A 16,364-nucleotide genomic window follows, 5' to 3' on the forward strand; every position below is an offset into this window, starting at 1 on the left:
AGGGCACATGCTATTTGTCCACCACTGTTCTAGAGCAGAGTAGTTTTGCCGTCTCTCGAGCAGCAATGTTATCTGTAAAAGGAAAAGTGGAATCTGTTAATGTTTTAAAGGGAAAAGAACATTCAGTGCTTTGAAAATGATGTATATTATTTTTTGAAATCTGATGTGTAAGTTATGAAAGGAAAGAGGATATATATGTGTGTGTGTGTATGTGTGTGTGTGTGTGTATCTCACCCATAGAAGTGCTTATTATGAAATCACCAGAGTGTATTTTCACTATTCCTACTGATGTAGTAACCCTAAATTGGGCAAGAATTACCAAAGTTATGTGTGGTAATCAAACTAATATCACCAATAATGTGTCCCAAGAGTTTGCTCTTGTAACTAATCTTATATCCTTAATCATTATAATTTTTTCTACTCATTCAAGATATTTCCCATTGCTATAAAATTTTGGTAATAATCTTCACAGAAGGATCCTGAATTTCTATATTTCTTGATTGTCTATTCAATACTTTCATTGAACTTTGAAATAGATATAATGAAAATATTTGAATTTCCTTGAAATTTTGATTTTCTCATATTTTTTCCTCCACTGACATTTCCACTAGTCTATCACCAGTGTTATCCTATCTATACAGGATATATCAAGTTCTTTCAAGAACTTGAAGCAATCCTAGATAGAAGAGCTTTTGAGTATATAGATCAAAGAAAAGCAATAGAAATTCTGAAGTCAAAGATCTAAACACAAAAAGGAAAATGTATACAGGGACTCAGAGGGCAATGAAGCACTAACCAGTAATATAATAAATGTGTAAGTGAAGTCCTAGAAAAAAATGAGAATTTTAAATATCAAAAAAATGGCCTAATTTTTCTTTCCAAATTTTATGAGAAAGATAAGTACATACATTTGTTATTAAATTGAAATATATAAATAAAGCTATAGGCATAAATATCAAAATGTAATTCATTAAATGGATGTAAAAAGAGAAGATTTTTAAAAATTCAGAGGTCATATAAAGAACACAAGTACAACTGAACATTTCTCTTTAGAGACTAAGTAAATTATAAAATGATGGAATTGTATTTTGTAGATAATAAGGAAATTGTTAACACAGTATTTGTTTTTATTTCTTTATTTGTTTATTTTGGTACAAAGGGATTGAATTTGGGTCCTTGTGCTTTCAAGGCAGGTGGCAGCACCACTGAGCTAAATTCCCAGCCCTGAACACAGTATTTTTATATCCTGCTAATCTAACTCTAAAAGAAAAGAGAAAATAATGACATTTTCACACAAAACATTACACACATTAGAAAAATTAAAATCATAACCAAATCAAATCACAACATACCTGATTGTACTCTTTGATGGAGAAGGTGTTTAATAATAAAATCTCAATTTGCAAAGTGATACACAGAATTTGAAAGTCTATATGGCAGTTTCTGACAATTCTAACCATAACTGTATCACACAATTGGTATCTTAAGAATATACCCTAATCATCTAAAAACTCATTCCAAACAAAAACCAGCATGTGATGGTTTGTAGCATCCTAATAATTACCCTAGCCTGAAAGAAAACAAGAAGAACAAATTTATTGAACTAGTATTGGATTTTTCCATAAATATTTCATACATATCCACATATACACATGGATATTGTTCAATGACTGGATAAATATACAAATGGGGGTGAATAGACAAATCTTTTTTCCAAATAATTTTAAATATTTGAATAGCTCCTTGACTCTGAGGTAGATTTTAGTGAAGAAAGTTGGGATATTCTGACTAAACCAAATAATTAGAAGAAGTATAAGTTGTGACAAGTGATGTTGATAATATATCTCGTTGGTGTGATAGAAACAGCTAACATTAAATCAACAAAGAGAAACCAATACTAATAGTGATGCTAGCAAGTGGTATTTTGTAATACTGGAAATGAGAAAGCCAATTGGCATAACTACTTTGGAAAGTACTGTAATATGTCTGTTATTTACATGGAAAAGCATTTCTTTTTTGTATCACCTAACAAGTCATTCTAAACATTTACTAAGGAAATATGAAAATATTGGTACATGTTAAAATTTCTATGGCAAAAACATGTTCCTGCCAACTCTCCCATAATAGCTCAAAAAATATAAACTGATAAGATGTCAGTCAAATGATGAATGGTTCAGCAAATTTGTTAAGGATTTTACAAAACAATTCTATCAGCAATAAAAAATACATTGCTGCTGCAAAACATAGCATACATGAATGTCAAAAGCATTATGTTATTTGAATAAATCCATGCACAAATGACTACACATTTCATGACTACTATTAATTTATGTATATGTACTGCCAAAGTAAATACATATGTTCTAATGTATGTAGCATTCTAGGTAAGAAAAAAATTACACAAACATAAATCAAATTGGTTGTTGCTAGACAAGCAAGAGCTTCCTTACTGTAAAGGGGAAATGAGGGACTATATGAAGGCAAAACATTCTTTTATTCTTTGATTTTATTAGTGTAACATAATGATATTCACTTGTTAAAATCCATTAAATTATAACATTTTGTGAGTGAATTTTATTATATAAAATTAGATCTCAATAAAGCCACTTATTTAAAAAATGCACTTAGCAAACTTTTTATCCTATAGTAGGTGTTTCAGAATGGCAGAAAGAAAAGGTATATTTTCAATAGCAGGTTACAATTGTCCTTTGAAATAGAATCAGGAATAAAATATTTTTAAAATTAAGGTAATCCGAAGATCCCGAATGTTGGTATATTTTGTCTAAATGGATTATACGCAGAAGATGTAAACTAGATACATATAAGTCAGCCAATACTAAAGCTAAACCAAGATTCATCACAAACTTCAGACACTTTGAAACTGCTGACACATAAAAGGAGAAAAGCTTGAAGCCATTAGCATGGGGAAAAAACTTTCTAAACAGATCTTGAATAGCATAGGAAGTAATATCAAGAATCAACAGTGATTACATCAAATTGAAAAGCTTCTGTACAATAAAGAATACAGTCGATATAATGAAAAGACAAGCTACAGATTGTGAAACACGTTTTTCAGTGACTCATCTTTTAGAGTATTAGTACCCAGGATATATAACAAACTCATAAAACTAATCACCAAACTCAATGACCAACAAAAGAAATGGGCAAATGAACTAAACAGACACTCTACAAAAGAGGAAGTACAAATATGTCAATAAGTACATTAAAAAATTCATCATCTTTTAATATTACATAAGTGTCAATCAAAACTACTCTGAGATTTCGCCTTACTTTGGTCAAAATGACCATCACCAAGAACACAGTAAAGCAGCAAATGCTGGAAAACATCTGGGGAAAAGGAATGCTTGTAGATTTTGGTGGGGATGTAAAATAGTACAATCACTTTTAAAATCAATATGAAGCATCCTCAAAATATTAAAAATAAAAATTCTATTGGACCCAGCTATACCACTACTCAGTTTATTCACCTCAAAATTAAAAACATCGCACGTATATATATTCATGATTATAGCAATGCAATGACCAATAGGTAAGTTCTGGACATAACCTTGATGCCCATTAACAAACAAATAATTTTTTAAAATTGATATATACATTATAGTATATAATTCATTGATTAAAAAGAATCAAATCATGTCATGTGCAAGGAAATGGATGGAACTTGAGACCATACTTTTATGTAATGCAAGTAAGAAACTGAATGTGAAATATCTCTTTCTTTTTTGTGTGTGTTTTTTGTTTTTGTTTTGTTTGTTTTGTTTTTGGTACCAGGGATTGAACTCAGGTCTTTTTGCTTGTGAGGTAGGTGATGGCACCACTGAGCTAAATCCCCAGACTCAGATATCTCATTTTGATATCATATAAGAAACCTAAAATATAAATAAACAAATATGTAGAAAAAAGGAGATTGTAGGAAAAAGTAATAGAGACTTTTAGAAGGTGGAGAAGGAAATTAAGAGAGAAGAAAAATAAAGGAGAGTGGAGTAAAGTTATGAAAATGATCAAGATATGTTACATAAGAATATCCACTGCCCAAATGAATTTACCTGTTGTATATTGCAAACTTGACATAAGTGGAAGTTGAAAAAAAAAATAAAGAATAACATAACCACTCTGTGTAATCTCTGGTCAACATTTATTTGTCTTAGATTGAAATGTGAAATATATAGTCTTTAGGGGTAATATAATTTATACAGTCTAAGTACATATTGTCTTGTGCACCTATCCTCTGTCAATCTATCTGGATAGTTATATGCTTAGCTTTTTATTTATTTTCAAAAATCTGCCAAATTAAAAATTTCCCTCTTTTCAAAACCTTCTGCAGACATAAAATGTACTCTGCCAAGGAGCAATTAAGAAAGATAGACATGTCACTGCCCAACATAATAATTTTCACTTCAGTAGAATCTAAATAAGTCGAGTGTCAGTTGCAGAAAACTAGATGGCAATTATGAAGTGAGTGCTGGATTTATGCCATTTCATTTTGAACAGTACCAGCTCCATAAACTCCAGCCTTTATAATATAGTATTATTGCACTGTAGGTAATCAAGAGTATGGTGAATCTCTAACACCTGGGCATTACTGGGGGGGCAATGGTGTCTCATTATATTATATTTGCTGATAGATTGTGCCCCTAGACTCTTCTAATATTCTACTTTTCTAACTGTTGTGAAGATTTTTAAATGAAATACACTTTTATATGTTTCTTTTCAAGAATACTGAATACTGCTTTGAGATGCACCACGATTTGTAAATTCCATATGCATATTACCAAAAAGACATTTTTCAAGAGCACAGGCAAAGCTTATTTGAAAAAGTAAAAGGGAAGAGTAAGGGAGAAACTGACTCTGCTAAGGGAGCTTGGGCCGAGGAAAAGAGGAAAAAGCAAGACAAAAGAACACCATGGAGAAAGCAGGGTAGGCTATGGTAAGGAAGGTAGAATATCCTAAAAGACATTTTAAAGCAGAAACAATCATGAATATCTCAGTTAAACTATTTTTTTACCTCATAGAATCTGTAGGTCCAGAGTAAGAATCTAGGACAGTGTCACTGGTAAATTTCTATTAAACTTTATTCTGAATGCAAAAATGAAGACTCATTTACCACCCTTGTGATTTCAAAAAGGTACTCCTAATTCACGTTTATTTTTATGTACATTTAGAAATAACAAGCTGTTTCTGTGTCTTAGTGATTCACTATTTCTCTAACCTTTCTAGAAGTATGTAGAAAAGCAAAGAATAAAATGTTTTCAGGAAGTAGTATGAAGAGTTAAGTATGAACTGGTACTGAATTCGAAATCATACTACATAATAATAGTATTGGTACATAAATTTATATTTTTACATTATTATAAAATGTATTACCTCATTAATTCTCATAAAAACTTTGTATTGATTAAGTGTTACAATCAAAATGTAGGAGGTAGGAAAACATAGGCTCTTGAGAGGCTTAAGGAACTATCTAGGCCCAGGTAAGATGTAAGCAGTGTAAGGAAACAGAAATGTCATTTGATTACAAATCCATTAGAGTTGTACAAAATGATAAATATAGAATCTAAGTAGAAAAGTAGAGAGGATTTATTTTTAATGTCACATGTACAATAAGCACTAATTTTTATAATCAGAATAAAGTCACTGACCCAAGGAATTATTATTACCTTTATTAAAATTGTAAATACAGAAATGTGTGCATTTGTCCAAACTTAGTAGGCTATATGTGTAAAATACATTTCTATTGAGCATAAATTATACCTAAAGTCAATTACATAATATTAAACCTTCTAAATGTGGTGATATACATATACATGCATATTTTAATATATATCATTAACACAAATAATAAAATTGATATCTAAACATATTTTTTTCATTGAGTTTATTGGTACTTTAGGTTCATCACTGGGATCTTGTACCTTTACATGATGTATCTTGGTTCTTATTTTTCCCCATTCCCCTGCCCTCCCTTCAAGCCCTTCACCCTTCCCTATAGCAAACATAATTATTAACACATAGTTTTGCAAGCAATTTCATGACGTTATGTATGATTATTGGTTTACTTAGTCATGCATTTGATTGGTCAATGATAATTTTGATGTGAAAGTTTTAGTGTTTTCTTAGTATCTGTACTTGTAAATTCTTTGCTAATAGTTTTAAAAATACCAAATAATTATATAAAATTTTGATAGTAAAATAATATTTCCTATTTCAGAAGTATAATGCAGCTGAAATTTATAGGAAGGAGTGATTTAAATTATCTGATGATTTACCAAATAATTTAGTATTTTCAGAATACTAAACGTGTATTTGAATTTTTTTATTTTTGGTTACCTGGGATCGAACTTGGGTCCTTGTACTTGTGAGGCAGGCGATGGAACCACTGAGCTCAATACCCGTCCTTAAATGTGTATTTGAAATTAAATGTGTATTTGCTTGAATAATATTTATCCAAGAATTCTGGCACCTAATTTAAGTAGAAAACTTCATTTTAACTAAAAGAAATAATTTTTAATCATCATTTAATTTTATAAGAAAGCAGACATTTCTAAGTTGGCCAGAATACTGTCAGTCCAGGAAAAAATGACTGAAAGAATAATTCAACCAAACAGTTACATGTACGATATTTGTGTCTTTCTAGAGACACCTTTATTGTTACATTTAAAAATTATTATTTACCTGGAATTTACCTGATAATGTTATTGTATGTTTTTATTTACTGTGACCAGCACAAAGAATGGTGATTGGTAACAATGTTGTTTATTTAATACAAGAATTAAGAGGAAGCCTTCTGTTTAACTTGCAGGCATGCTTAGGATTTTTGCCTGAGTTTTAAAGAATGACAGCAAAAGCACCTTTATCCGACATTTAGGGTGATTCAATTTTGAAAAATCACTTGGAATATTCAGCAGGACTCCACAGGGTACTCTAGCTTTATAAGGCAATGGATCATGTTAGCTTAACTTATATTTAAGGTTTGCTGGCCTGATATTATTGTGTTAGGCAGTATTGCTGAAATAGAAACATAAAATTTGCTGCCATGAGATCAACTTGGTGCCTGCCCTACACTTTAAATTAGCTCCATAAAGTTTTAAAATGCAATATTTATTCTGGTTCTAGTAGTGTTGTGAAATAGCAAACCAAGTTTACATACATAAAATTAAGCCAACTTTGTGTGAAAACAAATTTTTATTCGTATTTCATTGAAATTTAGGAATAAATGTTACTTGACCATCTTGATACTTTCATATGTGAAGCTAAAAGCAAGAAGCCAATTGTATTTGACCATTCATTTTTAAAAGTAGCATGTCCTTTTGTCCCAAAATGCTTATTTTTTTATGAGCCCATATATACCTAGACTACTTTTGCAGCATAAAAAGAAATGTAATGAAACATCCTAGGAGGGAAATATAATATAAAGTTCATTACAATGTGTACCACCTATGAAAAACTAACTTGAAAATATATATTAAAGCCAAAATATTATAAAAAATGGAAAATGAGTTTTGTTCAATTAACTGAATTTTGAAAGCATAAAATTGGTTTGTTATATGCATTCATTAAATCATTTAAATTTTTTTAAAAATCACAGAAATGGAATATGACAATATTTTGGTTATCAATGGAAAATATCTTGAAAAATATGGAAGAGAAAGTGTATCACATTGGCAATAGGAAAACAACATACTGCTCATTAGGGTTTCTCATCCTCTCGACATAGGAGAAGGCACACTGTTTTTCTTTCAAAAAATTAAAACTATCGAAAACAATAAAATTAGTGTACCATTTCCTGCTAGCTAGAAAATAATCTCATTAATAAACATGTGCTCACTGTTAAAGTATGCTGTGACTCCGCCATCACAGGCTGCATTTTCCTGGTGCTTCTTAGCTCTTAGAATGACTTCATGCTCTTATCTTTAGTTTCCCTCCCTCCAAGGCCACAGGGAGACAGAGAAGTTGAAACCTGTTTCTGCAGAGCTCAACCCATAAAAGACAACCTGGCCTGTGACAGGTTAAAAGTAGCCCACTCCTCATGAATAAGCAATAGCCCAGCCCAAAACTAATAAAAGGTAAAAGGGTCTTCCTTTCTTTGTTCTCTTACTCTCTTCTTCCTCCTCTCTCTCCCTCTCTCTGTCTCTCTCTCTCTCTCTCTCTCTCTCTCTCTCTCTCTTTCTCTCCTCCTACCCCTTGAATAAAATAATCTCCAGTCAGACCTCTCGCTGTCTGTGTGGCCTAGTTGTTGAGCATCACTACTCCCTTTCACTCACAGGCCCACACTGCTCTCCTAAACTTCCTGGCCACACATGGAGTAACTCTCAACATGGTGCAACTTTCCCGACCCTCAGTTACCTATCTTTGGGTCTCTCTCTCTCTCCGCAGCACCACAAGATTATCCTTGATAAAAAGAAACTTACTGAGTCCCTTCCCACTCTGGTTTCATGAGAAGAGCTCCTCTCATTCCTTAGCCTTGCTGGTTACTTCCGCCCTTGGATTCCTAACTTTGGGCTCCTGGCTCTATGAGTTGACAAAGAAAAATTTCTTAGATCCTCTAAATCCATTAGACGTTCATCCCTCTTTTAAAGCCCTCAAGACTGCTCTTGTTTCCCTCCTGCCCTAGCCCTTCCTGATCTAGGCTTTCCCTTAATCTTCTATGTGTCCAAAAGAAGCAGGGTTGCCTTGGGAGTCCTAGGACAAAACAAAGTGACCTCCTCTGCTCCAGTAGCCAATCTTTACAAACAGCTTGAACAATGGTAATGGGCTGGCTCCCTTGTCCATAGGCATTGTCAGCTGCTATCCTCCTGGCTTAAGAAAGTTCCAAGCTTACCTTTGGCCAACCCACAGCTCTTCGGTCCCTCTACCACCTACAAGATCTTCTAACACATAAAGCTCTCTCCCTCCCATCTGCAGTTACTCCATACCACATTCATAGAAAACCATAACCTCTCTATATAATCCTACCCACCACTAAATCTGGCTTCTTTACCACCTGGCCCTAATCGTGACCTCACTCACTCCTGCACAAGACTCTCCATCATCTTCCCATGCTTCCTCGTGTCTCGTCCACTCCCATTCTAAAACCAGATTATATCTGGTTCATAGATGGCAGCTCCTTTGTTCCCACCTCAGGGCCCAGATGGGAAGGCTATGCTGTTGTCTCCTCTAATAAAATAATAGAGGCAGGACCTCTTCCCCTGGGGACAACCTCACAAAAGGCAGAGCTCATTGCCTTTACTCAAGCTCTAACCCTAGCAGCTTCTGAAACAACCAACATCTGCACAGTCTCTAAAAAAGCTTTCCACATTCTTCATTCCCACTGAGCTACCTGGCAAGAGAGGGGATTCCTGTCCACCAAGGGTTCTCCCATCACAAATGGGGCACTCATTTTAAGATTTCTAGAAGCAGCCCAATGCCCCACACGGGTAGGAGTTATCCACAGCAAAGGATCCTCTAATGACTCTGTTGCTTTAGGCAACAGCAAAGCCTATACAGAGATGAAAAGGGTGGCCCTGCAAACACTCCCAGGCACCCAATTATCGGCTATTCCACCCACAACTCCCCAGTATGGTCCACAAGAAAAGCAAAAATGGCTCCAACAAGGTGTGTCTCAATCAGGAGACTGGCTTCTTTGCAAGGGTCAACACATTCTCCCTGATTTAAAGTCTATTGTCATTCTGACTGACATACATAATACCCTACATATTGGCCACATACCCCTCCTCCATCTTATGTGGCCCTCTTTATATCATCCCTCCCTAACTACCTATGTCCAACAAATAACCCGTGAGTGCCCTATCTGTTCTGCCACCTCTCCACAGGGTGGACTCCACCCAAATGCCTTTCCTACTCACCAGGCACATGGCTACCTCCCAGGAGAAGACTGAAAGATTTATTACACAATATGTCCCCACACAAAAAGGCATGCAATCTCCTCACACTGAAAGATAACGTTTTCAGGTTGGGTTAGGGCTTTCCCCACCACATCAGAGGGAATTACTCCAGTCACACACATCCTTCTCTCAGAAATCATTCTCGGCCTCATTCGGGCTGCCTCACTCTATACAATCTGATAATGGGCCCACCTTTGTTTCATGTGTGAGTCAACGTGTGGCCCAATCTCTTAGCATAGACTGGAAATCACACATCCCGGGCAGACACTAATCCTCTGGTAAGGTGGAGAAAGCAAATAGGCTAATCAAGACACACTTGTCCAAATACATCTTGGAGCTCCAGGCTGCATGGATTGAACTGCTCCCTCTAGCCGTTGTGTGACTGTGAGCCACACAACACAAGCTTCTCAATTTGAGTCCATTGGAACTCTAGTGTTCAGGAGACCCTTTCTCCTAAACAAATTTTCTGAACCCATTCCCCCATGGCCTGACTGTCTCCCTACTCTCAACTCTCTTCGGCACGTCAATATGGCCCATGCCCATCACTTCCTGCATAGCCCATACCCCAAGGATCTCAGTGCCATATACAGGTTGCTCCTGGAAATCAAGTTTACCTCAAAACCCTTGCCACAGGGATCTTGCAGCCTAGGTGGGAGACCCTCTAGAGGTAACCCTCGCCAAACCCACAACAGTCAAACCTGTATGAAAAACACCCTGGTTCCATCTTTCTAGGATAAAGTGCTTTACTTCACCCATCCCCTCTCCAAAGCCCAATCTACCTCTGGGCAAACCTAAAGTTTCTTCCCTCCTGACAGAACCCACCAAGATCAAGCCCACTCAAATCCCTGAGGAATAAGTAATCCTGTAAACCCCCAGCTGACATCTTGCTTTTCCCATCATCATTCTTGAGCTATGACAAGACCTTCACTGGTTCACCTTCCGAGGTAACACTATTGAAGAGGTCCTCCTGTGGATTGAGGATGACTGATTTCAGGGCATTTTGGATCTCTCATTGGATGAGGTCTGCTTTTTAACATTTCTTCTCTTCTGTTGGCTAGTGTTACCCCACTTCACTTCCACAACTTGCCCTTATACTAACCTGCCATCCAGCCTTTCTACTCATATGCATAGCCCTGTCCCTCATTTGGACATTTGGATTCTTCTCTGTCTTGCCCCCAGACTGGTCTTATATACACAGATCCTTCTTTGGCCTTCTTTTCCTCCTCCTGATAGGATGGATTGCTATCCATTCATGCTTGCCTTCTTTACCCCTTAATGAAGCCTCTTACTTGCAGGTCCTACAGGCTGATTATTTCCCCTCTTACCTTCATTTCAAGAGGAGACACACTGCTCAGCTGTGTATCAAACTGTGAACATGCAGGCACAACCTGGTAATAGATCACAGGCTGAGGGGTATAAAACCCCTATAATATAGGACAGGCACTTTTAAGTCACATATCTTTATGGACTCACCTTGTTATAAGGACACAACACTCTGTAGTTAATGGTGGTCATAACTACCATATGGGAAAGATTATAGACTCAGATACTTATCACTGCAGTGTTCAGATGGGTTCATGGGCCTGCTGAACATTGACTACCCACTGGGCAATGTCAGATGGAGGGAATGTACAAGATCAGACATAAAAATAGCAGCTAAAAGGGGTAGGAAAACAACTCATGTCAGAAGCTCTTAGAACACCTTCCTGGTATAAGAGCATTGATCTCTCTTCCTTAAAAAAAAAAAAAGTTGAGACATATAAAATGCTTCAACATCATCCTGCTTAGCTTGCCAGGCAACCAAACTGAGATCTGAATGTGGCTGTGGGCCAGAATCCATCAATATGTCCCCATGCCAAGTCCCCTTAACTGGACCCAAAATATCCCTTTACAACTCAATTAAAATGTTCTACACATGGTGATTAGACTGTATAAATTCATGCATCATAAACCAGTATAACTCTACCCCTTGTGCTAAAGTTGTCCATATTTCTGAGGCAGGTATAACCTATCTCTGTATGGGTTTTTTTACATCTACAACTCCCAAGACTTTCACTGTCTCAACTCAACCCTGTCTACCCTCTGTTACGTAGGCTTCCTTATCCCTCCCCTCACAATTTATACAGAAACCCAGTTGTTACAGCAGTTCTTTCCCTTTCAACAGTCACCTCTCCACCACCTCAATAAGCGTGCTCTCCCCGTACTTCCTTTTCTTATGGAAGCTGGTATTCCGGCAGGAATTGGCACCAGGGTGGCAAGAACCTCACCATCAATGCACTTCTATTACCCCCTGTCCCAAGAGCTAAATGAAGATATGGAAAAGGTAGCTGACTCTCTGGTCACCCTGCAGTCCCAAATCAATTTGCTGGCCATGTGGTGTTCCATGTTGGATGGGCCCTGGACATAATAACAGCAGAAAGAGGGGAAACATGCCTCCTATGAGGGGAACAATGTTGTTACTTTGTAAACCAATCTGGCATTATTGGAGACAAAGTAAAGGAGCTCAGGGAATGCATAGAAAAACATAGATGAGACCTAAACTGACTACAGTCTCTGTCAGGATACTCTGACTAATGGCTTCCATGGCTTCTTCATTTCCTGAGACCCCTCAGGAAAATGTCATTTTCAAAAAGTGTTGCAGGAACGTGTGAAGGCCTGTACCAACCAGACAGTCTGTGGACACATCATGGCCGGGTACCAGCCCCTCACTACTCCACCTACTGAGACCGCACCTCGGCCATCTAAAGCCCCCACTGAACGATGCCCCTTTGCCAGCAGGAAGCAAGCACAGAAAAAGAGACCCCCCCCAATTCCATAATAACAATAACCTGGAATGACAGTTCTCTTCCAGACAAAATGGCCCCAATGGTCCTACATTCTAAAATGGCTCCCATTCCTAAAATGGTTCCTGCTTAAGGAAATGGGCCACTTTGGAAAAGTGAAATTTACCACCTCTGAAGAAGCGAAACCTAACTTGTTGCTCCACACTGCTACCCTGGTGATCCTCTCCTTCCAATCACCTGCCATGCCCCTTTTCAACTCTCATACTTTCCCCACTGCCCCACACTATATAAACCCCACCCCAGTTAGTCATGCTCTATTTTGCCATTGTTCAAGGTAGTCCAGCAGCTCCTTCCCAATAAAGCTTTGCCTTGGGTGCTCCTGTTTCAGCTCATTTTCTTTCACTGAACACATACAACTTACCCAAATTTCTGCCTTCAAAAACTGAAATTTAACAAGTATGTGTAATTGTATTGAAATCTTTCCTGATTTGTGTATTCTCTTTTTTTCAAAAGTCATGAGAGCTTTGCTGCAGTTGCCACCAAGGCTGTCAGGTATCTCAGAACACCCCGGGGGTTTTAGGATTTGTGCCCCACCATGGTCACACCAGTGCTGCTGGCCACCTGCCCACCCGGAACCTCAGTGCTAAGTGCAGCAGCTACAGTTCTGATCACAATGTTGAGAAAAACAGAGACCCCATGAACTGGGAGAGTGTGATCCCTAACCTGCCCAGTGAGCCAGGGACTTGAGTCGTGCTGAGAGAGAATGGTAGCCTCAAGGGTAGAGAAGAACAGTAAGAAGACTGAGAAGAACTAAATGGTTGACCGTGTTCATGAGCATCCTGAACAATATGCAGAAACAGGAAACACTGTGATGTGATCCTTATGGTCCAGGAGAGAATGTGTTGTCCTTGCTGCAGCCACTTTTAAAAAATGTATTGCTCACAGCTAATGAATGTGCTTGAATCAAGATCTTTTGAAATAGAACTCAAAGATGCTGAACCTGATATTTCTGAACAACTTGTGGAATTTGCTTATACTGTTAGAATTGATAGCAACAATGTTCAGTCTTTGTAAATGCAGCAAGCCAGTATCAGAGTGAATCTAAGATGATTTTGTGTTGATTTTTTTGATGGAACAGGTAAATGCTTCAAATTGTTTTGGTATAAGTATGCTTGGAGAGTGTCTGGATTGTCCTGAATTGAAAACAACAGCAGATGACTTCATTCATCAGCATTTTACAGAAGTTTACAAAACTGATGAATTTCTGCAACTTGATGTCAAGCGGGGAACACATCTTCTTAGCCAGGACATTCCTTGAGAGCAGAGGATCAGGTTTATGATGTTGCAGTCAGGTGGTTGAAATACAATGAACATAATTGCTCTCAATTTATTGTTAATTATCTTTGCTAAAGTCAGGTCTCCAATTGTATCAAAGAATTTGTTAAGTAAAAGAGTACAAGCTGAGAAGCACTTATTCAAGATAATCCTGAGTGCCTTAAGATGGAGGTAAGTGGGAGGAGGCACCATCTACTTTCTCCAGAGAATTCAGAAAAACTTGTAGATGGCAGAGGCCTAGAAGAAAGAAACATGATTATTGCTTAGCTCTATTTAGAGGTTCCTAACTGCAGTCTTGTAGATACTGTAGCCCAAAAGATTATAATTGGACAGGACATTTTCTATCCCTTTGAAATGTAAAGAGATGCAGCACACATGTTTTGGGGCAATACAGAGTACATTGTGGGTGACTCTCAGCTTTTCCCCATAAGATGAATGGATTGCTTCTGTGCAGTGAAGGATAGCTGGTATTCCACACTGGGCCCTCCAAAACCTGGAGGTAGCCTTGCTGCCTATGCCATGGAGGGCAAAATTTATATACCTGGTGGCTCAGAGATAGGAAACTCAGCTCTGTATTTATTTGTATATTTTGATATAACAATAGAAACCGGGCACATGAAGCCCAACACATTGATTTGGCACAGTAGCCATAAGATGGTGGAATCCAATGGCCTGATCTATGTTTGTGATGGGAGCTTAGGGAATAATGTTTCTTGGAGAACTTAATTCCAATGAAGTTTCGGATCCTAACACAGAAAAATGGACTGAGCTGTTTCCAATCATTAAGGCGAAGAAGAATCACAGGCTGGCATTGTGATAGCCAACCAAACACCACCTTGAGAGCCTCACCAACATTTTGTGCTTGTGCTAGACCATGCACCCAAAACTCACATCCTATATGGCAGAAAATTTTCTGCAGCTACAGGATGTTTTGTAGCTCACCTAATATGTGAAACTTTCTCTTGCTCACTACTAAACTGGCATAGTTCTGCTTCTGTAAAATCTGCTTGCTCTCCCCTTGAGCCCTCACTAACTGAATGCATGATTTAAAAGGAGAAACCAGACTGCCTCTCAGGACTGAGAGTTCTTTCTGGGCACTAACACCTCTTGGTCACTGGCTTTATTTATTTATTTTTTATTTTTTTAAAGTGGAAAGGTTTATTTGGCTTACAGTTTGTAGAGATTTCAGTACATAATCAGCTGGCTCCAAGGTGGGGTGGCAGAGAGGCAGCAAGGCAGCAAAAGACAGCAAAAGCAACAAGAGAGTGGTCACTGGCTTTAAATAATTGAACTCAAATCTGACTCAGAGTGTGGTGAATCAATATAGTTTGAACTTGCTCAGTTACAACAGTGTTTGTAAAAGACAAGATATTTGCTGTGGGTTGTCAGAATGGTTAGGTGGTTTATACAATGTAGAATATTGTGATATTAAATTAAATGAGTGGGCCAAGTATGTGGCTCTGTGTTGCTGTGCCTGCCTGGCAAGCGCAATGTCCTAAATTCAATCCTGGTAATAACAATAACAACTAAAATTAAATGAATAAATAAAAATTAAAAGCCATAAATTAAATGAATGGAAGATGGTGCCACCAATGCCCTGGAAGGGCATGACAGTGAAGTGTGCAGCAATTGGCTCTGCCATTTACACCTTGTCTGGTTTTCAAAGTGTAGTCCAATTAGGACACATCCTCAAATATAATACTGAAACAAATACATGGGTGGCCTATTCCAAAGCTGATTTTCCCAGTCTCAAGTTGTGTTTCTGATAGTCATGGAACAAATTGAGAGACCCTTGGAACTTGAAAAATGAGTAGACTTCAAAACCCAAAAATATGGCCACCGGGGCTTTGCTCCAAGAGTTTAATTACAAAGTTCTGGCTTGATGATTTTGATATAGGGGGAATAGATGTAACTCCCAAACCTTCTAGGTATCTGAAACATGAGCTTGTGTTCTCTAAAATTGAAGAATGAACTCTAGGAACAACAGATGTTAAAAATAGGAAAAATTCGTTGAAAGATAGCTTCTGTCTAAGAGACAGAAGGGGAACCAGAAAGGGGCTTGCCCTAGTAACCTGTTTCCCAGAGGTTTTTCATGGAGCAAAGCCATAAGGTGAAGCAGGTTCAAGGTGGAATAAAACTATAGCCAATTAGTAAAGTTACAAGTACAGTTGCTTAGGTAATATCAATTACAGTGCTTCCCCTTCCAATGCGGAAGCAAGTCATATTGCAAGCTTACAAGGAAGCAGCAAGGCTTTTTTTTAAGGAGTGGGTAGGGGATCTTTTCTGGAAGATCTTGGTCCCCCACCCAGTTGGGCATTTAAGATATCAATCACTGCTTTTCATC

The 16,364-nt window shown here is 37.4% G+C and overlaps 1 pseudogene; it reads left to right on the top strand.

Annotated features, from left to right (window-relative positions):
- Positions 1 to 13,448: 13,448 nt before the first annotated feature.
- Positions 13,449 to 15,823, top strand: LOC104872782 (annotated as a pseudogene).
- The last annotated feature ends 541 nt before the right edge of the window (positions 15,824 to 16,364 follow it).

The sequence above is a fragment of the Fukomys damarensis genome, unplaced genomic scaffold (genome assembly GCF_012274545.1).
Source record: "Fukomys damarensis isolate Sample0158 unplaced genomic scaffold, DMR_v1.0_HiC HiC_scaffold_33, whole genome shotgun sequence".
In the NCBI taxonomy this organism is placed as follows: Eukaryota; Metazoa; Chordata; class Mammalia; order Rodentia; family Bathyergidae; genus Fukomys; species Fukomys damarensis.